The sequence below is a fragment of the Myxine glutinosa genome, chromosome 6 (assembly GCF_964187855.1).
Source record: "Myxine glutinosa chromosome 6, kmMyxGlut1.1, whole genome shotgun sequence".
Classification (NCBI taxonomy): domain Eukaryota; kingdom Metazoa; phylum Chordata; class Myxini; order Myxiniformes; family Myxinidae; genus Myxine; species Myxine glutinosa.
In genome coordinates, this window is record NC_136266.1 from 86,712,834 (window position 1) to 86,737,495 (window position 24,662).

The following is a 24,662-nucleotide window of genomic DNA, read 5'->3' on the forward strand; positions in this document are numbered from 1 at the left end:
GGCAGAAGGTTGGGGGAGATGGAGGTGAGAGTTTGAAGGGGGAAGAAGCGGGGAGGACGCTTCGAGGAGGGGGAGTGAGCGGGGGGAAATTGAGAAGCAATGAGGCTGGGGAGATTTGAAGGGGAGGGGTGAGGGGGGAGTTTGGGAGGGAAGGGACAAGGGGAGGGATTTGAAAGGGATGGGATATGGGGGAGATTTGGAGGGGAGGGGTGAGGCAGGAGTCTAGGAGGGGAGGGGTGAGGGGGCGTCTTGGCGGGGAGGGGTGAGGGGGTAGTTTAGGAGGGAGGGGGCAAGGGGGGAGATTTGAAAGGGATGGGTGATGGGGAAGATTTGGAGGGGAGGGGTGATGGGGAAGATTTGGAGGGGAGGGGTTATGGGGAAGATTTGGAGGGGAGGGGTGAGATTGGATTTTTGAAAGTGTACGATTTATGGGAAACGAACATTTATTGCAAAATGAGTTTCTTTTGACCTTCGAGTTAAAAATACGTTTAAGGACGCTGGATGGAGGATGGAGTGCAGGAGAGTTTAGGGAATGTAGAACAAAGGCACTATAGGAGATGGATATTTTTTTGGGGATGAATTGATTTGGTGAGCAAGTCGAAAGCAGCCTTTTAAAGAAGAAGAAGAAAAAGGTGTTATAAAATATGACGGAATACATAACTTGAGGGGAAAGTGTAAACATTGAAGGTTAATGAGTGAAAACTATCTGGGGAAATGGGGGAGAAACACGTGGTCGAAGAACGAACAAACGAATAAGAATGAATAAACGAATGAGAACAGAGAAGGAAATGTTTTTTTTTTTTTTTTTTGAGTTGAGATTTACACAAGGAAGTAGGCTATGGGTGAAAAGACTGGGAATACAGAGAACGAAAGTTATTGGATCACAAACGACGGACCACTGAGAGAAAAACAAAGCCTCAAGGTTGTACAGTGCACACTGTACAAGGCCTTGCTCGCGACACGGCAAACAGACGATCAATTTATGAAAGATAAACACCGAGAAACAACCAAAGTTGCACACAATAACTTCACACACCGAAAGATAAATACAGTTTCGACAAAATACAATTGTGAACAGACTTAACTTCGAAAAACGTGGAGACCGTGTGGAGCTTCGAAAATCCCTGCCGCCGTCTCCAAGATCTCGCGAGATCGTCTCCAAGATCTTTTGCACTCTAAAGCAGGTTCTCTTCAAGGATTTTCCAGTATTTAGCTCCATTCATTGTTCCCTCTCTCCTTACAAGTCTCCCATTCCCTGCCGCTGAAAAGCATCCCCATAACATGATGCTGCCACCACCATGCTTCACGGTAGGGATTGTGTTAAATGGGAGGTGAGCTGTGCCTGATTTCCACCAGACGTAGCACTTTGAATTCAGGCCGAATAATTAAATTTCGTCTCATCAGACTACAAAATATTTTGCCTCATGCTCTCAGAGTCTTTCACGTGCCTTTTTGAAATCTCCAGGTGTGCTGTTGTGCCTTGTTGTCAGAAGTGGCTTCCATCTAGCCACTGCCCCATAGGCCTAGATTTGTGAAGGGCTGCAGAGACAGTTGTCATTCTGGCAGATTTTCCCATCTCAGCCAAGGAACTCTGTCGTCCTGTCAGAGTGATCAATCGTTCTGTCAGAGTGGTCATTGGGTTCTTGGTTACCTCCTGGTGATATTAATAAATCCCTGATATCGTAGAATCGTCAGCTTCACCAAATGTCATGAGTTGTGTTTTTGAATTATCCAACTGGTCCAAATAGTCATTTGAAGTACGTATTCCAAATGACCTTTTCTTCTGTGACTCACTAAAAAGGAATCGCCAAGCAATAATCCCCTGAATTTGTTACAAAAATTTACTTTATGCAATCTCAACTTTAAAAAAAGAAATACAGAGGCGAGGCTCATGGAAGGGCAAGGCCTAACTGTCAGTGGGACAGACATCAAGGAGTGAACAAACAGGAAAAGAGGAGAGGGAAGAGGGAATGAAACATTGAAAGATGCATGTGGAATAAATGACAGAGACAACACATTTACAAAAACTAATTTACTTACTGCAAATGTATTTACAATAACTTTACAACGAGATATAAATAGAATAGCAAGAATATATTATCAAAACCCTTCGAATAAATAAAATAGTTATTAACCACAAATACGTTGAAATCCTTAATTTTGATAAACAATCGACCACTAAAGTATTGTGTATTTCTTTGGATGTCTGCCCAGAAATAGGAACGTAGACACAGAAAATACATTGTCAAACACAAACAAAAATGACTTTCTGTGCTTGTTTTAAATAATAATTTATTCCATTTGAACAATATGGCCGAGTGTAGCCTCAATTCCAAACTTGTTAATGGTCCTGATGCAAGGAAAATGGATTCTTATAGCTTAAAGTTTCTGTGATGAAGCATAGCGACTGTCAAGGCACATGGTGTGCTCGTTGTGCCCTCATTAGCTAGACATGGGAGAAATGCCATTTGTGATCTTCAGAATCACTCGGGTGTCATGACGGTTTTTCCGAGTCAAAGTATAGCCTCACGTCCTGACACTGTTGCCACAAACCAGCATGCTCTATGATACATCGGCCACTGATGTCTATCTAGTCTTTGCTAACACTTGACCTTAACGGAAAGCTCCAAGATAGCTCACTTTTTAACAAATCAACCGGTGTGAAATCATCACCTGACCATAAGGGTGTTTCCCCTTTTTCAGATTTCAGCCTTCCAAAACAAAATCTCCCTTTCCTGTCCCAGTATCTCTATGATCCTAAAACATCCAGTAGGTGGTGTGTGATGTCCACAAGTATGCATCTGGAAAGGGTAGGGTAGAAGGGTGGGCAGAATGTCTCATTCAATGTATCTTGTTTCATAAGCAAATCAGTCAGGTTTCAAAACAATTGTTGACAGCCCCGTCAAGAAATCTTGATACAGTCGTGGCCAAAAATATTGACACCCGTGCACTTCTTTCAAATAATGCACCATTTCTTCCAGAAAATTGTTGAAATTAAAAAATATTTTGGTATCCACATTTGTATTTCTTTGGTTTAAAGTGGAACAAAACAAAAAAAGCTGAAAACATTACTAAATCTTAGCTTATTCCACACAGAAATCCTAACATGGCTCGGACAATATTATTGGCACCTTTTAGAAGTTGTTAGAAATAATTAGATTTCAAACAGGTGATTCTCCTTTACTTTGGAATTGAACTCACCTCTGGTGGGTTGCAGGTGCCTGCAAAATAAAAAAAATCGCTCATTCAACCAGTTTGAATAGAGAAAAGAAGTCATTCTGCTGTTTCGTGTCACTGTGTGTACCGCAATGAGCATGGAGAAAAAGAAAGCAAACCAGAGAATTGTCTGAAAGGTTTAGACAAAAGATTGTAACCAAGCATGGACTATCTCAAGGCTACAAGTCCATATCCATAGACCTTGATGTTACTGTGTCCACCGTACGCAATGTTAGGAAGTTTAAGGCCCATGGCACTTTAGCCAACCTCCCTGGACGTGGCCGCATGAGAAAACTTGATCGAAGATTGCAGTGAAGGATTGTTTGAATGGTGGAGAAAGCACCTCGATCAACTGCCAAACAGATTCAAGCTGACCTTCAAACACCAGCTATGACAGTTTAAACTCGCACCATCCGTCACCAAATCAATGAAAGGGGGTTCTATGGTAGGAGACCCAGGAGGACCCCACTGCTAAGAGAGAGACATAAGACAGCCCGACTGGAGATTTCTAAAACACACCTGAACAAGCCAAAATCTTTCTGGGAGAATGTCCTGTGGACAGATGAGACCAAATTAGAGCTTCTTGGTAAAGCACATCATCTCTAAGTTTACAGAAAACAAAATGAAGCCTTCAAAGAAAAGAATACCTTCCCTTCAGTCAAACATGGAGGATGTTCAGTGATGTTTTGGGGTTGCTGTGCTTCCTCTGGCATTGGGTGCCTTGAATGTGTGGATGGCATCATTAAATCAGCAGATTAACAAGGCATTTTGGAGCACAATGTTCACCCAGTGTCAGAATGCTGGGTCTTCTTCGAAGGTCATGGGTCCTGCAGCAGGACAATGGCCCCAGACACACTTCAAAAAGCACCCAGGAATGGTTCAAGACAAAATGCTGGACTGTTCTGAAGTGGCCAGAAATGAGTACAGATCTAAATCCCTCATTTCATGCTATAGCAAGTGCTTGACTGCAGTTATTTTGTCCAGAGGCTGTGCTAACAAATATTAAGTCTAGGGTGTCAATCATTTTGACAATGCCATTTCTGTTTATTTTCTGATTTAAAAGGATATATTAAGTTCTGAATAAAAATGAAAGGTTCTGTGATATTAATAGTGAAATAAAGAATTGTGGAGACCAAATACTTTTGTCAATTACAACTTATTTTTAGAGAAGATTGTGAGTTATTTGAAAAAAGTGCAAGGGTGCCAATATTTTTGGCCACGACTGTAACTGTTCCATTTTGTAGCCGGTCTCTAGAAGCGGTCGCAACAAGGGCACTGATTCCGGTGAATTAAATTTTCCCAACTTCTAATTTCATCACATTAAGATCCAGCCAAAATTTAATACCATACTAGGCAAAAGTATTGTCCTGTGGCTGGCTCAGTTAACACCGAGAGGACGCCACGGATAGCTAATCGAGCTTAACAAGGCGTCCGGGTCAATGGCGGATTTGACTATGCAAGCACGGGAGGAAGAAGGGGAGGAAGAAGAAGCAGGAATTAACCTGACGCGATCCGAGCAGTCTTCAACCCTGCAAATTAATCTCACATGAACACGGGATTTGGAATGAAAGGGAAAATAATAAAGGATTTATTCAATAGATACTGGGACAAGGAAACGAGACGATAAAAACTAAATCCTAAATCGGGATCCCGCACACCTCACTTCACATACAAGCACAGGGAATTAATTAAGCAAAGAAACCGTTGTGTGCGCATTTGTGTTGGCTTATCTTTGTGCGTCAGGAATCGTCCGGTCTCAGCACGTCGTCCGAACACAGCTCCGGTTGGCGCGAACCGCTCGGTCATTGGCGCGAACCAGGCCCCGACGTGCCCTTGCTCACTCGGCCCCGAAGAAGGCCTCCCGCACGAGGCAAACAAGTGCGCAGCCCGCTCCCCAACTGTACCCTTCCTCACAAACGCGGCACGGAAACCGCGGCTCTCCGTTCTTGGGGCTCTGCCGTTTTACGAACACCCCGCACGCAGTCTCTCCTCGGTTCACAACCACAGGTCACGTCCCGCACACCGTCGCTCACCAACGTCCGACACGAAGCAGGGAGAGTCTATGGCAGAGGAATACGCGAGGGCCAAGGGAGAGAGAATATCCAACAACGACACAGGAAGGAGAGGGACGTCGATGCTGACAGAGGCAAAATGCGACCGTTCGCTATGGATCCAGCATGAGAAAGGTCAAAATGTCGGCTCACGTTTCGTGGTCTCCTTCTCGTCTGATGTCACCGCCCTCCCTCGACCAATCCTTCGCAAGGTGGGCGTGGCCCCAGCCTGCCTGTACGATGTCTGCCTGCCATGGTGTAACACTGCGCGGCCGCTTGCTGGTGCTCTTCTGGTCAGTTTTATCATCTTGTGGCGGAGGGGGGATTTAATTAGTGTGTGCTGCGCTAATGGGCCTAGCTAATGTCTATGGGATGTATTGCCATAAGGGACACCAGGATGACCACAGAGGGAACGACACACAAGGGAATTTTACCCATAATCCCTGAACTAATTAGCATGCCCCGTCCCGTCGTAGCGGGGACACAGATACGCAGATTACTCTGACATTCGGACTACAGGTCCCTGACTTACTGTACATCGAAATGGTTCTAGCTACCCACGACAGATGAAGCATTATACTTACCCAGATCTACCTAGATCTAGATATGCCTACCCAACCGACATAACAGTATGCTACAATCTTCAACAGCAAACATGACGGATATTTAAATAAATTAGAATGTACATATTTACATGCCATGTGCAAAATCAATAGAGCAGGTTACAACATGTAAATACAGCGAATTGCCTGATATAATGTAGTGAGATTGAAGAAACAAATAAGTGGCCTGTAGGGTTGGCCTGTCACATTCCCATCTGAACCTTTCTCTCATGATGTGGCGGAACCCAGGTTCAAATCCCATAAACTGTATCATGATACTTATTCATTGTCAACTAACATCCTTGTGATTCATGAGGAAGTACACTGGTATATAATAATGTCTTTGTCCAGCATTTGATATGTACAAGCTCTTCCTTCAGCCTTTGACTTCTGAAAAAAAATTAATAATGTGTCAAAATATATCCTGTAAAATTTAAGCCTAACTGAAGTAGTCAGTTTAGTTCTTCCATGTCCTCCAAACTAGGACACCACTATGCTTGTTGTGCATTTTGTTCTTGATCTGTTAAAGTGGCACAGTAAGTGGTGTACAACCTGACTTCTTCTTCTTTAGATATCCACTTATCGTAGTGACATGAGATTTTTTAAGGATTGTCAATGAAACAAAGCACTGACTAAATCAACGCCACACAAGCTGGTGTCCTTCTTGATGACGTCCCGAGAGGTTGTGAGAGGACGCCCCCTTCTCTGGGGGTTTGTCGGGCCTCCAGATTATAACTTTCTTTACAAGTTCTTCATGTCGCATCACATGACAAACAAGGCAGCATTCCCTCACAATAGCAGAGATGCGGGGCAAAGAACCATACAAATCACTGTTGGTAATATTGTCTTGTCAAGAAACGTTCAGAACTTTACGAAGCGATTGGGTGTAGGTATCATCCAGTGTTTTCTCCAATGTTTGTGTCAAGGTCCAGGATTTGCACACATAGAGAAGGATGGACTCAACAGTAGATTTAAAGACCCTTATCTTACTCTGTCTGCGGACTAGAGATCTCCAAACTTTATGGAAGGCATGAACTGCTGCCAAAGCCTGAGCTTTCCTGCATTATAAGTCATGCTGCATGTTAGTATAGGAGCTAAGGTATTTAAAGTAATTCACTCTCTTTTTCGGACTTCCTGCAACAGTAAGTAGAGCACGCTCGGTAGAAAGATTGGTGTGCATATGCTTCGTCTTATCAGCATTGAGTACGAGTCTAATAGACCTAGTTGCAGTTTCAACCTTGTGAATTATAAGTTCAGCATTGCTTAACATGTCTGAGAGGAGCGATATATCAGCAACGTCAAGGTCAGAAATGTACTGGGCTGGATATATGACTTATACACCAGGAGAGAGTTAAACCATCCCAGTCTTAAATCACAGTTCTTAGGGCATTGTTCATGGTTAAGGTGAACAGGTAGGGAGCGAGCATGTCACCTTGAAGAACTCCATTGTCGATTTTAAATGTTGCAGTCTCTCCTTCAGGAGTTAATACCACTGCAGAGGTATTTTCATACATGATTTGTTGTTTGGCTTTCACAATCGACTCAGGGATGCCATATGTGTGGAGAATTTGGAAAATATTATTCCTGTCGATGGAGTCGAAGGCTTTTCTGAAATCTTTGAATATGATAGCAGCCTCTTTTTGGTGGTCACGTACTTCCTCAATGATGCGCCTGAGAGGAAGAATCTGAGAAGATGTAGATCGAAGGGGCCTAAATCAAATCACTTTGATTTGGGTGTAGGATATTTTCTAATTCAGACTGAATTATGTTAAGAAGGAGAAGAACCACCTTTAGAGGCCATTTTCCCCTGCAGAGCAGGGGTTGGCCTTTTTCGGGCACCATGGTCCCATTTTTGAAGCAATGTTTCCTTTTTCGGGCACCATGGTCCCATTTTTGAAGCAATGTTTTACGGCCGGATGCCCTTCCTGCCAACAACCCTGTTAGTCGACCCTTGCGACACACAGGGAGTTACCAGTGAACTGGTACTGAATTTGCCGACCTCGGAAGGATGACAGGCTGAGTCAACCCCCCTGGCGTTAATTCAGCGATCGACCAGGATTCGAATCCAGGATCCTCGGATCCCAAGCCGGCACCCTAACCACTAAGCCAACACCAGGCTTATATGTTAAGAAGGAGGATGTTGTAAATTTTGGTTCCAGTTTGAGTTAAACTTATTCCACGGTAGTTTTCCGAAAGCGTTAAAGTTCCTTTCTTGGGTATTGGTGCAATGCCTGTTTTCCCCCATTCTGGAGGGTGTTTTCCTCGGTATTTTCTGTTGAATTTCAATAAGATTTTTTGAAACTTCGGAAGTTGTCAAACTTCAAATGGAATACCATCGAGACCGGGGGCTTTTCAAAGTTTCATTTGTTTCATTGCCGTGTCAAGTTCTGCTGATGAAAAGATGCCAACTGTAATGTTGGAGTTGACCTCGAAAATGGGATCGATTGGGTTGTTTGGTCGGCTGGTATTAATCAGAGAGAAGCAGTTTTTGGAAGTGAGTTTTCCAGGAATCTAAACTCTGACAATGCATTTCAAAGAAAAGTTTTAAATGGATGATGCCAAAAAAAAACAAAAAAAACGAAATAGAACTGTGATATAGTTCATCAACAACATGGAACAAATTGTCAATGAGATGGTAATACAAGTAGAACCATAAAATGGGGTGAATATGAACAGCAAGGTGAATAGGGACACAAACTGAAAAAATGTTCGGAAACTTTTTTCGCTGAAAATTGATAACCATACTGATTTGTTGATATTTGGGTTGAAAGTGTTCTCTTGTTTTTTTTAAAAGCAACTTATAGTCCCTATTAACCCCATATATGGGTTAAATAGGAATAAATAGGATTTTTATGGCTGTCCCTATTCACCCCGTTTTACGGGTGAATAGGGACAGTCACTAATACAAAAAAATAATAATCAAGAAATAGGGACAGTTTGGAGAAACTTTTTATCCCATATTTTTTTTCATTGGCACCATGGTTTATATTATGGGTGCATATTATGTGCATCCATCTGAGCTATCAATTTAGCAATAAGTTGAAACTCAGGATTGTTTCTTGATTAATATTTTTTTGTATTAGTGACTGTCCCTATTCACCCGTAAAACGGGGTGAATAGGGACAGCCATAAAAATCCTATTTATTCCTATTTAACCCATATATGGGGTTAATAGGGACTATAAGTTGCTTTAAAAAAAAACAAGAGAAAACTTTCAACCCAAATATCAACAAATCAGTATGGTTATCAATTTTCAGCGAAAAAGGTTTCCGAACTTTTTTTCAGTTTGTGTCCCTATTCACCTTGCTGTCCCTATTCACCCCCCATTTTACGGAAGTTCAGTTTGCCAGTACATTGCGCATAATAACCTGGCTGCAACTTCCTTGGACCATTTCACAGAAACTGTACCCACACTGTTTCTGGACAGAGTTTGCACAGTAGTCCAAGTGTAAAATAACTAAGCACACACAAATCTTGAAGAACAGCATCACCCCTAAAATTACTCAAGTTGAACTCTGAAGTAACTGGGCCTCAAAATATACTACTGAGTTTGAAGTTTAAATTCAGATATGGACAATACTCAATCATCATCATTCATCATTAGTCTAATGATCATAAATAAAGAGTTCGCCATGTTGGTGAGAGTATTTGGAAATTATGATGCTGCTTGAAGAAAATCGGATGTGCTTGCTCGTTTATAATATTGGGACAAACGAAGCCATCTTCAATATGCTGAACATGTAGGTTTGAAGGAAGAATACGAATGAAGAACATAATAATTGTTACAGTCATATTTTGATTTGGTGTCTTTTTTTTCCCTTTGCGGATTGTCTGACAGGTACTCTGTATTGCGTATAGCCGGTAGGTAAGGCATAGGATTAGCTCTGCCTCTCGTCCATTTCCTTTGCTTTGTAGCTATTGCTGCACTCTCCATTGCTTGCGATTTCTCGTACATTTTGGATCTGCATTCTGAATGGGATCTAAATCTCACTTTTGTTGGATGTATCCAACCTCAAGATCATTTGTCACATCCCAAGGCAATGATTAGATATCTCACTGTTGCATGTCCTTGAGACTTGATAGGTATGTGAACAAGAATGGGATTACTGTCGATGAAAATCAAAGTTTGACTGAATAAGAAGCTTCATCAGGACAGATACCAATGATTTCCCATGGGGTGATGTAAAGGCAGGATGATGGAGAGATCCACTCCCCATTCACGGTATTAATGAACGCAAGGAGCTCATTTCCTTCGCTAGAATTACTCTTCATTGACCCCGGGAAAATGGGTGACATTCCTTCAGGTTGGCACCCTCGGCGGGTAATTTCCATTTTCATTTCCATTGCCTCCACCGCCAGCATGAGTCTTAATGAGCAACTGCAGCACCTGAATATCATCCGATCCCTTTAATGATATTCTCCCTCACTAGATGAATATAGTGAACTTTTACAAAGGGAATATCACTTCCATATTATGCTCCGCAACTTAATACTCATTGGGTAATTGTCGTTTTTTAGGTCGGTGATTTTAACTTTATAGAACATAACCCCCATGACCTTCCACACACAACTGTAATCCTACCACATGTGCATACACCTCCACACTAACTCCGACACAAAGTTCTGCTCTGCAGTGCCACATTCTATGCAGCACAAAAATTGTAACAGTCAGCTCTAATCTTGCACTAGCTAGGTTCGCAATCTCGGGTGAATAGACTATTACTGATTTTGAAGATTATATCTCTTTATTGGATGCAGTACAATGAATGAGGTATGTTGCAGAATTTAAACAATTTGATATAAGCACAGAGGGTTTGTTGGGTGTTAGTTTTGTGCTTCGCTTTGGGAGTCTTTGTTTCCATTGCAATGGTTTGGGAATATGACCAAAGTATTTCTTGAGTATCATGGTGGCAGTCACCCCGAGTATCTTGGTTGTAGAAGCGAAAAGTGGGTTTAAGCAATTGATGCATGTCCGTCCGTCTGTCTGCCTTATCAGTTTTTGATCGTCAGTTTATGATCGAGGAACAACTTATTTATATTGAATGTTCGATTTTGAACACGAATCGGAAAATGAATCAGAAGACAAGTATTTCGTTTTACCGTACCTTTAACCGTTTTACCATGTTTTACCATACCTTGGCTCAGAATTCGTCCCGATCACACATTCGCAGAGTGTTTTTTTTTTTTTTTTACTCTCTCTGCCTGTGTGGCAGTCAAACAAAATTGAAAATCACTCCAAAAGGGAAATTTTATTTTTGAGGATGCTATAATGGACACATACGACAGGCACGAATAACTAATGTAATGCGTTAGATAAGGTGATGCAATAGACACTGCGGAAAATGGCGGTGAATTCTGGAATTAATTTATTTATATTTGAACACAACAGTAGTACACAAATCACCTGGCATAAACGTCCATTCAAATCTTTTGAGAATACGGAGAAGTCAAATGAATAATGTTGTAAAGATGTCAAAAGGTCAAATGTCAGCGTCACCTAAGGCTGAAATCATAAGCTTTCATCCAATTGACCTGACATTTCAATTTACCATTGGAGGTTTGTCATCAAAATTTCAACAAAGCTTTATTATGAGAATATAGAGAAGATGAATTACTAATTTGGTCAAAAGGTCAAAGGTCAGCATCACATAAATCAATTTTCATCCAATTGAGCTGAAATTTTAAGAATTGGCATATTGGTTCACCAATCAAAAGCTCGAAGCTGATATATTTTTTTTTAGATCAAAAGGTCCAGGTTGAATAAAATCATAAATTTTCATTTGGTTTTTTTTTTTAGCTATTTTCATGTTTAGCATATGGAATAAGAAGACATCTGAATACAAAGTGGATGAGGACGGCCTTTGCATTTTCAGATGCTTTCTAGTTTACTTTTTTTTTTTTGTTCTCGTTGGAAGGGATTTGTGTTAATTGTGTATTTGCACGTGACTACCATATGTAAATACATACAAAAACAAGACCAAAAGTCTAACAGCGAAGTAGCCAGGCTTGTAAAATATTATAAACCACAAACACACATGATTAGCTTTTTAAACAGTTGCTAATGCTGCAAGGTAGGAATGGCACCACAGTATGACACCACAGTATGACACCACAATAAAATACCATAATATGACACTACAATATGACACCACACACCTCTTATGGATTACCATCACACCATATTTTGATGTTTTATTTTTGTTTTGGGATTGTAATGGAACATCAAAAAATGGCATGATGGTAATCCATAAGGGGATTGTGGTGTCATTTTGTGGTGTTGTATTGTGGTGTCATTTCTACCTTGTTTGGTTGTTTTTTGAGACAAGTACACCCAATCCCCTTGGAAGCGGCAGGAAGGGTCATGTTATTATGTTCTTTGGGGTATACAGATTACAGTAGATCTAGGCTCTGCTCTGTTAGTCTGTGGTGGACGCGATAACCATAGAATGCCTCAAGGATGCTGGGATTCCTCCAGATTTCTTTCAGCTTCATGTTAAACAGCAGTAACGACTGTTTAAAAAGGTGATCAAAAGTGTTTGTGGTTAATAATATTTTTTACTTCTGGTATAGGCCTGCGCAATGAAACAACACAATAAGGTATTTACGTTAACACGGCGATTGTTGCCGGAGAAAAAAAACCCTTGGGGAGAGGGGATATTATTAGGAAAAAGATTGTTTTGTAAAAGCATTAATACTATGCTATTATCATTAGTGTTGTTATTATTTTGTTATTAGAAGCGGCTTTGGAAAAATGTCACGATTAGCTATATTCACACCATGATGCATGGTGTGAAGATAGCATTTATCCGCATTACCACGGATTTCACCAAAGGAGGAAAACTCTTCTGGAAGGGTGAGGGGGATTAAGTAGCCACAACATTCATCATGTGACCCTTAGTCTTCTTGTTAAGTTTGGTTGAGATGGGATAAGTAACGACCGAATGTATCATGGTCAGACAGACAGACAGACTCCGAATTGCATATTTTAGTATGATTTCATCCTTCTATGTTTTTACTTTTTTAATGTTTTTTTTTCTTGTTTCTGTTGTTTGTTTGTTTTTGAGGGGGAACCCTCTTCTGGTGAAACTACTGCTAACAACAAAGCGTCTAAGTTGTGGTAGCACGACTGCTTCTGCCCGATGAGCAAGAGGTCATTGACCGTCATACTTTTTCTATCTTCTCATCTTTTTTGACTCTGATTAGAAAGCCACGTGGCACAGGTAAACGGTGGTCAGACATAGGACGCTGAGACCACGTGGTAGACCAAATGGCATACACGATTGGCTGGCAATCTGCCATGGAACGAAGTTGTTTGTGCTCGGTAGCCTCTGACCCAGCAAGTTCAAGGAGAACCAGGCATTCCCTCTCATAGTACACTTGAAACCCATGGCTGTATCAATATATTTTATTATTTTGGTATGGATTCCATCCCTGTATGATTTTACGTGTTTTAAATAGTTGCTTCAGTTGATTTTGGGGGGAGGGGAGGTGGGGTGTGGTGAGCGGTGGGGGGGGGGGGGGAGGAATGGTTCGAGCGTTTTTACCACGTCAAGTCCACAGTTTTTCGTTTTTTAAATATATATTTTTTAATTTTAGAGATAACTAGAAGAGCCCACTCAGTTGCTTCGCTGACAGACCAATTAATCATCACGTATTTATCGATCTCCCAATGTGGTACTTTCGGGCCAATGAGCCAGAAACCATGGTTCGATTCCCTTCCCAAGGAGATGGATGGGGGGACGGGACTGGCATTGATCAAATAAGGCGATGGAAGCCAATAGTCTGACTGCCCCTGCAGAGGGCACTGCAGCAGCTGACACTATATTAACAGTGGGAGGTTCTCTTTCTCACAGCTGTTAATTAAGCCCAAAAGTTGCATTTTAACAACACATGTGTGTATATGTATGTGATTAAAATGGCAGTTCTTCAACAAGAGTATCACGGTGACTGCAGTCATAGCCGTTGTGTTTAGTATGACTTTTATTGTATTTAGTATGATCATATATATATACAGTGCATTCAGAAAGTATTCAGACCCCTTCATTTTTTCACATTTTGTTATGTTGCAGCCTTATGCTGAAATCGTTTAGATTAATTTTCCCCCTCATCAATCTACACTCAATACCCCATAATGACAAAGGAAAAACAGGATTTTATGCAAATTTATTAAAAAGAAAAAACTGAAATATCACATTGACAGAAGTATTCAGACCCTTTGCTTTGACACCTGAAATTTAGCTCAGGTGCCTCCCATTTCTCTTGATCATCTTCGAGATGTTTCTGCACCTTGATTGGAGTCCACCTGTGGTAAATTCAATTGATTGGACATGATTTGGAAAGGCATACACCTGTCTATATAAGGTCTCGCAGCTGACAATGCATATCAGAGCAAAAACCAAGCCATGAGGTCGAAGGAACTGCCTGCAGAGCTCAGAGACAGGATTGTGTCGAGGGACAGATCTGGCGAAGCCTACAAAAAAAAAATCTCTGCTGCATTGAAGGTTCCCAAGATCACAGTGGCCTCCATAATTCTTAAATGGAAGAAGTTTGGAACAACCAGGACTCTTCCTAGAGCTGGCCGCCCGGCCAAACTGAGCAATCGGGGGAGAAGGGCCTTGGTAAGAGAGATGACCAAGAACTCGATGGTCACTCTTGCTGAGCTCCAGAGATCCTGTGTGGAGATGGGAGAAACTTCCAGATGGACAACCATCACTGCAACACTCCACCGATCTGGGCTTTATGGCAAAGTGGCCAGACGGAAGCCAAACAGTTCAATCTTGGTTTCATCAGACCACAGAATCTGGTTTCTCACAGTCTGAGAGTCCTTTAGGTGCTTTTTTTGCAAACTCCAAGCGGGCTTTCATGTGTCTTTCACTGAGGAGAGGCTTCCTTCAGAATATTTTTTTGTAGGCTTCCCCAGATCTGTCCCTCGACACAATCCTGTCTCTGAGCTCTGCAGGCAGTTCCTTCGACCTCATGGCTTGGTTTTTGCTCTCATATGCATTGTCAGCTGTGAGTCCTTATATAGACAGGTGTCTGCCTTTCCAAATCATGTCCAATCAATTGAATTTACCACAGGTGGACTCCAATCAAGGTGTAGAAGCATCTCAAAGATGATCAAGAGAAATGGGAGGCACCTGAGATAAATTTCAAGTGTCATAGCAAAGGGTATGAATACTTATGTAAATGTGATATTTCCGTTTTTTTTTTAAAATAAATTTGCAAAACTTTCTAAAATCCTGTTTTCTCTTTGTCATTATGGGGTATTGAGTGTAGATTGATGAGGGAAAAAATTAATCTAAACGATTTCAGCATAAGGCTGGAACATAACAAAATGTGAAAAAATGAAGGGGTCTGAATACTTTCTGAATGCATTGTATGTATACACACACACATACGTACACTGAGATGGATATGTCATGTGTATGCATCTATGAAAGGCTGACAAGACAGACCAGTTGTATACGTACTAACCTGCATTCAAATATTAGGCCAGCGATATACTGACACCCAGGTGCTTATCAGGTGATACCAGATCAATGTGTTCGCCCTCCCTGGATGAGTGTCTGCTACCATTAATTGGTGGACATGGAAGATTGCACGGTCTCCTTCGCAGGGATTAGGTGAGTTATCTGCTGCACCTTGGCTAAATTCCTGTCATATTCAGCAATATACAACAATGGTCCCAACTCCATTTGCAATTGTAAAGCCTTTCCAACACTCTTTCTAATCCTAGCAACTGTTTTCTTTCCACAGAAGAAACGTCTTCATGATAAATAATTTACTTTATGAAATCCCCTCACAGTCGACTGGCGTTTGACACAGACACTACATGAGATAAACACATCGGAAGCTTTGCGAAAGCGGCTTCCCTTGCATTATCAAAAATGTGCTTCATTGTGCTCCATGCTATCAACTATTTTCCCAAATAAGAAATTAATGGTTGTTATGTTTATTTATTTCTTTATTTATTCCCCCAAGGTGGAATTGCCTTTGAAAATCAGGAAAGAGAGCAGAAAAAGGCTTCCTTCGTTTTGTGATGATGGGCTTTTTTTGACTGACAGGTGGAGAAATCGATTCCTGTGCGCTTCGGGTCAAAGGTGAATACGTTAACCGTCTTTCTGTCTTTACCTCCTGCTGATGTGAAGCATTTCTCTGTGGTTGGAAATGTTGACGTACACGCAAGCTCCTCTCGGACAGGCAATCTTCCGTTGGACATTTTTGTTTTCGGTGATCTGAGGCTGATGGAGGAACCTGTAAATGTAGATGACATAAGGATACATTAATTCCCAGTAATTTAATATATAATGCCAACACAACAGACAAACTCCAATTTAAACATGAGATCCCGCATCGTGAGCTATGGGATCAGATGAGGATATAACCACCTTTAGAGGCCATTTTTCCCCGCAAAGCGGGGGTTGGCCTTTTTCGGGAACCGTGGTTGTTGTTGTTTTTTTTTCGGTCCCCTTTTTGAAGCAATGTTTTACTGCCGGATGCCCTTCCTGACGCCAACCCTTTTTGCCGCCTTTAACGACAAACAGGGAATTACCAGTGAACTGGTACTCAATTAGCCGACCTCAGAAGGATGACAGGCTGAGTCAACCCACCTGGCGTTAATTCAGCGATCGACCGGGATTCAAACCCAGGATTCTTGGATCCTAAGCCGGCACCCTAGCCGCTAGCCCAACACCAGGGATCATATGAGGATACCAAAACATATTTCCTAGAATGTCTAAAAACAGTGGAAGAACCTGTGCATAAATTCCATACATGACAAAAAGCTTGGCGTTGGCTTTATGGTTAAGGTTGCTGCTGGCTTAAGATCTTAGGCCCTTTCTTGCAGGAGATAAATCCTAGGGAGGTAAATCTTGTGTAAGATCCTAGGGTCTTGCGTTTGAGATGTATCAACAGTATGTGGCATTGGCAATATTAAAATGGCCGATCCATGGCAATGGCCGATAATTTTTTCTGCAACTGTTGGTCCGATTGACACAAAATTTTCCTCATATGAGTGCCTCCTCCTGTAAATTTGTTCATGCTAATTATAACGCCATAGGTCATGTGGTATGGGTGCCATCTTGGAAAAACCAAGAAATGTTGCCCCTCCATATCTCAGAAAACTGCTCCATGGAAATTTTTTTTGAAACATGACTCCTTGTAAAGTACTCCCCATGGGGAATAACATATGTTAATGATGATGTCATAGGGGCCTCTATTATGACTTAATAATTCGACAAGTAGAACACGTTATCCGATCAGTATGAAATTTCTTGAGCGTCATATACGCAAAAATTGTATGGGAGATTGAATTTGATGATGTCATCGGTCACATGGTTTGGCAGCCATTTTGGATTGAAAATGCAAATCTTCAAAAATCTTCTTCTCCAGAATGGCTTACTAGATCGATATGAAACTCCACACATGATCGACTAGCCTTGGGGAATATATTTTGCAAATGATGAAATCAGAGGTCTCATGGTCTGGCAGCCATATTGGATTTTATGCAAAAATGGAAAAATCTTTTCTCTGAAAGCCCTGAATGGATAGATGCGAAATTTTAATCATATGTTCAACTACGCATGGGGATATCATGTTAGAATAAAAACATCGGTCAGATGGTTTGGCAGCCATATTGGATTTAAGGAAATATTTAAAAAAAATAGGTCTCTAAAACTGCTTACCCTATCGATAGGAAATTTTGCAATATAATCTCACATCATTGCTGTGTATAGAATGGAATTATGATATCATAGGTCATGTGGTGTGGCAGCCATCTTGAATAGAAAACGAACCTTGTCCCATCAACATGAAACTTCACACACGTGATCTGCTCCCCCAATCATAAGCTGAGTGTAAATGTTTGATGCAACAGGTCCTGTTGTTGGGCAGCCATATTGGATCAAAGTAAAATAAATAAATAACTATTCCTCTGAAACCACTTAAGATATCGTAGTCAAACTTTATAAGTATCTAGTTGTCAAGGGGAATGCATGTTTAAAATTCCAACATGATCGTTCGCACGGTCTGGCAGCCAGAATGTTTTATTTATTTGAAGAAGAAGAAACCAATAATTTTATCTTCTCCAGAACGCCTTCAAAGATCGATGTGAAACTTTATGCACATGATCAATTTTTGGGGAATTTAGTTTATTAATTTAAAAGCCACTGGTCGAATTGTCTGGCAGCCATTTTTTTCAATGTATCTTGAATCTGAGTATTTTTTTGAATTCCTTAGAAAAAAAATTCAAAGAACGTCACAGCTTCATTGTGCCAATAAATGACCGTAAACCAATTAATCGTCTTCCTGATGCTTAGGCCTATATACACATTGTCAAAAGTAAATAATGATCGTTTTTTCTTTCTTTCACAATCTCGCGAGATGCCCGAAACTCCTCGGACAAAGATCTTCATAATGGCATGCGTTTTATGGTCCTGGTCGAGTCGTCGAAGAGAAACTAGTCAGAAATAATAGCAAGGACCCTCGGAACCTTTGCAGTAAAAGCCCTTCCTCGAGAGAATGCAACATTGTTAATTGGGTGGTGCATAGGCAAAAGACTGCTGCCTCAATCCCTCCTGAAAACAAAAACATTTGGCTGTGAAGGCCAAATGCATATATCATGGTTATATAGCTCGGATAGATTCAAATTGCACTGACGCATAGGCTGATACTAAAGGCCTGAAGCCTTAGAGCTATAACTACTGTGGCCTTCACATGGCCCGTGACATCTATCGTCTCCAACCCTTCGATATTTAATGATCTTTTCAACAGTCGCTTTGGTTAATTTTACACTGAAGGGAAAATTTATAGGGAGCACACAAGAACAACACAGCAGGCATTTTAAGGCCATTTTCCCTGCTCGAGTGGAGGTTAGCCAAAGCATTTATAGGGAGCGCATAGCGGTTATAAATATGACAGCTCCGAAGATATAATCCGCTTTGCATATCACCAAAATGGCAGCCGTATGATTTTTCTGGTTACAATTGTGGGCGGAGTCAGGCCAGCTGCCCAACCAATGAGTGGAAAGGACCATCACACGTGGACGAATATACGGACGGACATATTATTATTCTGATTTGTGACACGTGAAACACCCTACAAACAATGACTACAGAAGACGTATCTTTCGGAAAGATGGCCACATTTTCCATCCAATCATCACGTAACTTTGTTAAAATAATTATCCATGTGTAGGTGCTCCTATGTTAAAAGTTTTGTGTAGATCGCTTAAGGGGTTATGGAGAAAACTAATTTAAAAGCGAATAAAGGTGAAAAGATGAGGACGGAAAAAAGTGAGGGCTTTGCCCGACCTTTCACAGCATGGTCAAGGATGGTTGTGGACGCCTATTACTAGTTATTTACTCGTAGTGCACCAGAGTCATATTATTACTATTTTTTCCAAATTATAATGTTATGTTACATTATCCAATGCAGTAGTTCACCTTAATACTCGTATATATTTTTAAGTTTGTACATGTGTAGCCGCTATAAGTTGCACACCAGCTCGAGGTCTTCTTCCAATCCTTTAACGAATGTTTTATTTTTAAGGGAACACAAGATAAGAAAAAGGGGCAGAAACATGCTGTAAATACAATCGGAACAATAATCAGGTAAATAATGATTAATAACAATTAACATCTTTGGTAAGCAATACATTTTGATAGACTAACGTGTGTATCAACAATAATAGCCATGTAATACTTTAACCAATAACATCAAGCATACCGAACTGTAATACAGCATCACCTAGTGTGTACCTGCATCAATAGCTCCGAACTACTGCAGCCAATAATCCAAACCTCGTCATTGTGGCTAAAACATGCGTCTCCGTGCTGCATCCATACATTACTACCGGTTGCTTTGCCAATTCCTACGCAACCTGATTAAGGTAATTACACAACCATTACGAGCCCGCACAGATCACCAACTCAACAACCGAAAATGGCGCCTTCTTTGCCGATGAGGAACACAAAGCAGCGCCTTTTTAAGAGTGAACATACGGTTCACGTCACTAGTTCCGGTGAAATCAATCAAATCAGAACGGTAACCTGTAGCCCACGGATCTCTGAGATAATTTAATAACTCTGAATCAATAGACACAAGTGACGCACTTCCCGCTCACACGAGTCCTCGGGTCATTCGAGTCCAAACTCCGAATAACAACCGAACCCAAAGACACCAGTCTTCCTGGGTGAAGAAGCGAAGCCACACTCCCCGTTATACCCCCTTTACACAGGGGTGGCGATCGTTGAGAGATCGTTGAGCGATGAAAAAATCTCAATGAGCGCCCAGCGATCGCCAAGATCTCTCAATGATCTTCCAGTGATCTCCAGTGATCTCCACGGTCGCCACGGTCTCCTCAAAGTTTTGACTTGGTCCAAAACAATCTCTCAACGATCGCCAAGGGAAGCGATCTCTCAACGAACGCTCAACGAACGCTCAAGGAGCGCTCAACGATCTCATCGATCTCCCAATGATCTCTCAGCAATCTTTCAATGAACGCCAAATTTTTCCACCCCGAAGGTAGAGATGGCTGAGTGATCAGTGAGGGATCGCTGAGCGTTCGATGAAAGACCAATATAGTTCATTGAAAGACCGAGGCGGAGATTGCTGAGAGATCATTGGGCGATCAATTTCCGCTTGAGAGATTGTTGAGCGTTCGTTGAGAGATTGGGGAGAAATTGCCGCGGTGATGAGAAGTGTGGCATTGGGGAAAATTGAATTTTAGATCGCACAACGAGCGCACAAGGATTTCCCAAACATTTACATAGAAACGGCTTTTTCGAGGCGTAGGAGATCGATGAGAGATCGGGCCAATTTTTGATCGCTCAATGGTTACCCAACGATCTCCGTGCTGTGTAAAGGGGGCCTTAATGGCTGGGCCTGAGAATGCGCCAAAACCCTGCTCTCTTCACGGCGGTCAGGGCGGAAGCGTGCTTTCGATTTCCGGTGGCCAACAACTAAACTTAATTTTACATTTTATCACCCTCCTGGCACAATTCACCATGAATCACACAACGATCTATCGCGAGATATTAAACTACAGTGGCAAGGAAAATGTAATAAAATTAATATACCAGCCAATGAGAACAACTCCGTATGGCCACAACTTACGCCTACACATGTTTCAGCAATAAATTTATAATTTCCGGTTTTGGGGGAAAAGGTGATTCTTTACCAAATGAGCTACAACTTATGGAGATTTAGGTCATTGCTTAGGCAGTTGCTTGTACATTAAATATTGTTACACAAAATGCCTCAGATAGTGTTTGTTGTATTTGAGGCCAGAACAGTAGTTGAAATGTCAAGGATGTTCCCAAGGGGCAAAGGGCATCCATCACATGACTACAAAAAGGTAGATGGTGGAAACATAACGGCATTTTCATCACTGCCTTGCACATCCTTGCACAATCACCCTTGCATATTGACATTCAATGTGGACAGGTGTACTTGTGTGGGGGTAATTGATTTTTTTTTTTTTTGGTGTGTATGTGTGTTTGTGTGTGTATTACCATGTAGATTAAAAGTTTGCCTATTTGACTCCCCAGAGTTGGTCAGTATGGTGAGTTTGGATGCCGAATTATCTTCACACATTGATCTATCGCATCTGTACTATCATCCTCAGGGAAATCAGAGAACTGCTCTGAAATCATCTCACCGGCACGTCGTCGTGCCTGCATTGACTGCTCCATCCGCCCCCATCCCTTAACCAGATTAGGTGTCAACACAGCCTTGATTGGGGTTCAGGTTAATTTGCAATCCAGCTGATTGCTGCTTTATTCCATTTCAATAATGTCAGCCTCCATTTTCTGTAGCAATCCCAGCAATGGTTTTGTCAAAACACCTCTTTTGATTCTAAGTTTATACTGTTCAGTATTTGGACGTGTAGTTTGTCATAATTAAAGAGAAAATAAACTTCTGCCAGCAATTTATAAACATACGAGCTAGGTCAAAACCTGCTCACTCCATCCTTTATATATACACACATACACACACTTACCAAATGCCGAACACACTATTGCTGATATTTGTTTTTTTATATAAATTACAGCAATGCTGTTCGGCTTTATTGAAAACATATTTAGATTTTTATTAATTCCTGAGATACTCATATACAATACAATATGTTATCGTCACTTGTGTGAAAAACCTGGGTTTCTGAGAACACTATTTTGTGAATTACAAATTCGAAAAACATTAATTCTAAAAACTAGGACAAAAACTTAAAATATGGGCTTGAAATTTAAATAACTTTATACCAGTTTTATAGAAAGCTATTAAAGATACAACTTTCTCCTTCATCATTAATGCAAACAATCCTTTATAGATGAGCATTGTCAAAGGATGATATATCAACTTAATTTACTGGCATGGTCTTCATGGCCATACAACACTAACCCAAAAGCCTCATTTTGCCAATAATAACTTTTGCCTTTTTTTGTTACACCTCAATGAGGGAGGACATCCAGATTTACAACATGAAGCAAGTAACAACAACAACAACAACAACAACAAAGAGCAATCAAAGATTGCAGGCCCTCGCCAGGACGTGATTTTAGTGTTTTTAAGGCTTTTGGGTTAAAACAAATATGGGGGCCGCATCACGTGACCGGTGACGTCATCATTATTTATTATCTCCACCAATTTATCCATAGATGACGCTCAATAAATTTCAACTTAATTGGTTGAAGTTTTGTACTTGTCGAATTAAAACGTCATAATGGAGCACCTATGACATCATCATTAACATATGTTATACCACATGGAGCGTTCTTTACAATGAGCCATGTCTCAATTTTTTCTACACAGCGCTTTCAGAGATATAGAGGTGCAACGTTTTTCGTTTTTTCCAAGATGGTGCCCATACCACGTGACCTATGATGTCATAATTATCATTCAATAATTTCTACAGGAGGAGTTGCACCCTTGGTGAAAATTTCCTTTCAATCAGACCAACGGTTGCAGAGAAAATCATATTTATTCTGTGTGGACAGACAGACAGAAATACAAACCGGCAGACAAACAAACAAACAGACTCAAATGCAATACCCTCTCCTCTGCCGAGGGTAACAAGTGAAATACAGCCTGAATTGCCTTTGAGTTTATCACTTTACCTGTAGCAGATTTTACTTTCCCTAAGAGAGCAGATTTTACCTTACTTATTTTCCACTGTTGTGTATCCTGAAATATCAGACAATACGTTGATTTTACCAAAATTGGTCAATACCGTAAAGACTCGTTTCTTCAGCCACTGTCTGGTGGGTATGAGTTGCATGGCTGTTTGATATCACCAACTCACACGTGGTAAATGTGGTGCGTTTACCAAACACTCCTTTGAACAATAGTTGAGGGAGGTCTTTATCCTGTGGTGGACTGAAATATACTGGTTTATGGGTTTTTGTTAAGATATGTTCACCTCTTGGCCATTAGTGACCTACCTGCGTTTTGGGACCAACTTCATGCATTTTGGGAACAAACAGTATTTTGGAACATAACAGTGCTTTGAAACATAATTGTATCACGACCTTGATCATGCATTTTGGGACAATTTTTTTGGGGACATTACCGCTTTACACAAAAAGGGTGAAAAAACAGATCCTTGCAACTACAGACCAATCAGCCTGCTCCCAATAATCAGGAAGCACATGGAATCCATCATCGCTTCTGACATCAAATCCTTCCTCTTCTCCAATGGTTTGATCTCTGATCATCAATTTGGATTAAGACCAGGTCATTCTACTCTGGACATGCTGCGTCTGCTGTCTCAACAATGGATGGAGGTCCTCAATACCAAACAGGAAATCAGTGCTGTCTCCCTTGGCATATCTCGTGCCTTCGATAGGGTCTGGCACCCCGCTCTGCTCACCAAACGCTCCTCCTTTGGTATCCATGGAAACCTCCACACATGGCTTGCAGACTTCCTTTCTGGTCGCAGTCAACGTGTGGCCCTGAATGGAATTCTCTAATCTCCCCTTCCTGTTCAGGCTGGAGTTCCCCAAGGTAGTGTTCTCGGCCATGTGCTTTTTCTGGTCTTCATTAATGATCTCCCCGACTCTGGAAAATCCTCTCTATCTCTTTGCTGATGACTCCACTCTCTGCCGTTCCATATCACAACCCTCAGATCGGCAGGCAGCAGCCTCTTCACTCTCTGCAGACCTGGACAAAATCACAGACTGGTCAAACAAGTGGAACATGTCTTTCAATCCTGACAAATCTTTCACTCTGACTTTGTCTCTCTGAAAAGACCGTCTGGACAACTCTCCCATCTACTTTCTGAACAATCCTCTTGAAGAAGGTCTGTCACTCAAGCTTTTGGGCCTCACTATCTGCCATAATATTTCCTGGGAAAACCACATTTCCAAGCTGGCCTCCAAAGCCAGTCGCAGTCTGGGAATCCTCCGTCGTGCAAAGTTATTTCTGGGCACTTCTGAGCTCCTCACCATATACAAAGCTTTCATTTGCAACTCAATGGAATACTGCTCTCCCCTCTGGGCTGGTGCTCCTGCCTCACACCTATCGCGGCTTCACGCGGTTGAAAGCTATGCTTTCAGAATCATTGGAATCTCCTGCGATGAAGCTGATTATGAAGGCCTTTCTCTCTCTCTCTCTCTCACTGCAGGCAGGTTGGTGGTCTTTCTGTATTCTACCGACTCCTCTCCGGCTTTGCTCCCCCTGCTCTGTCTGTGCTCTGCCCTCCAAATATTCCTGCAGGATGCACAAGATCTGGCAGCAATCCTCTTCTGGTGAAACTGCCAAAATCAAGACTCTCTTGTCACCTTCACACTTTCATTGC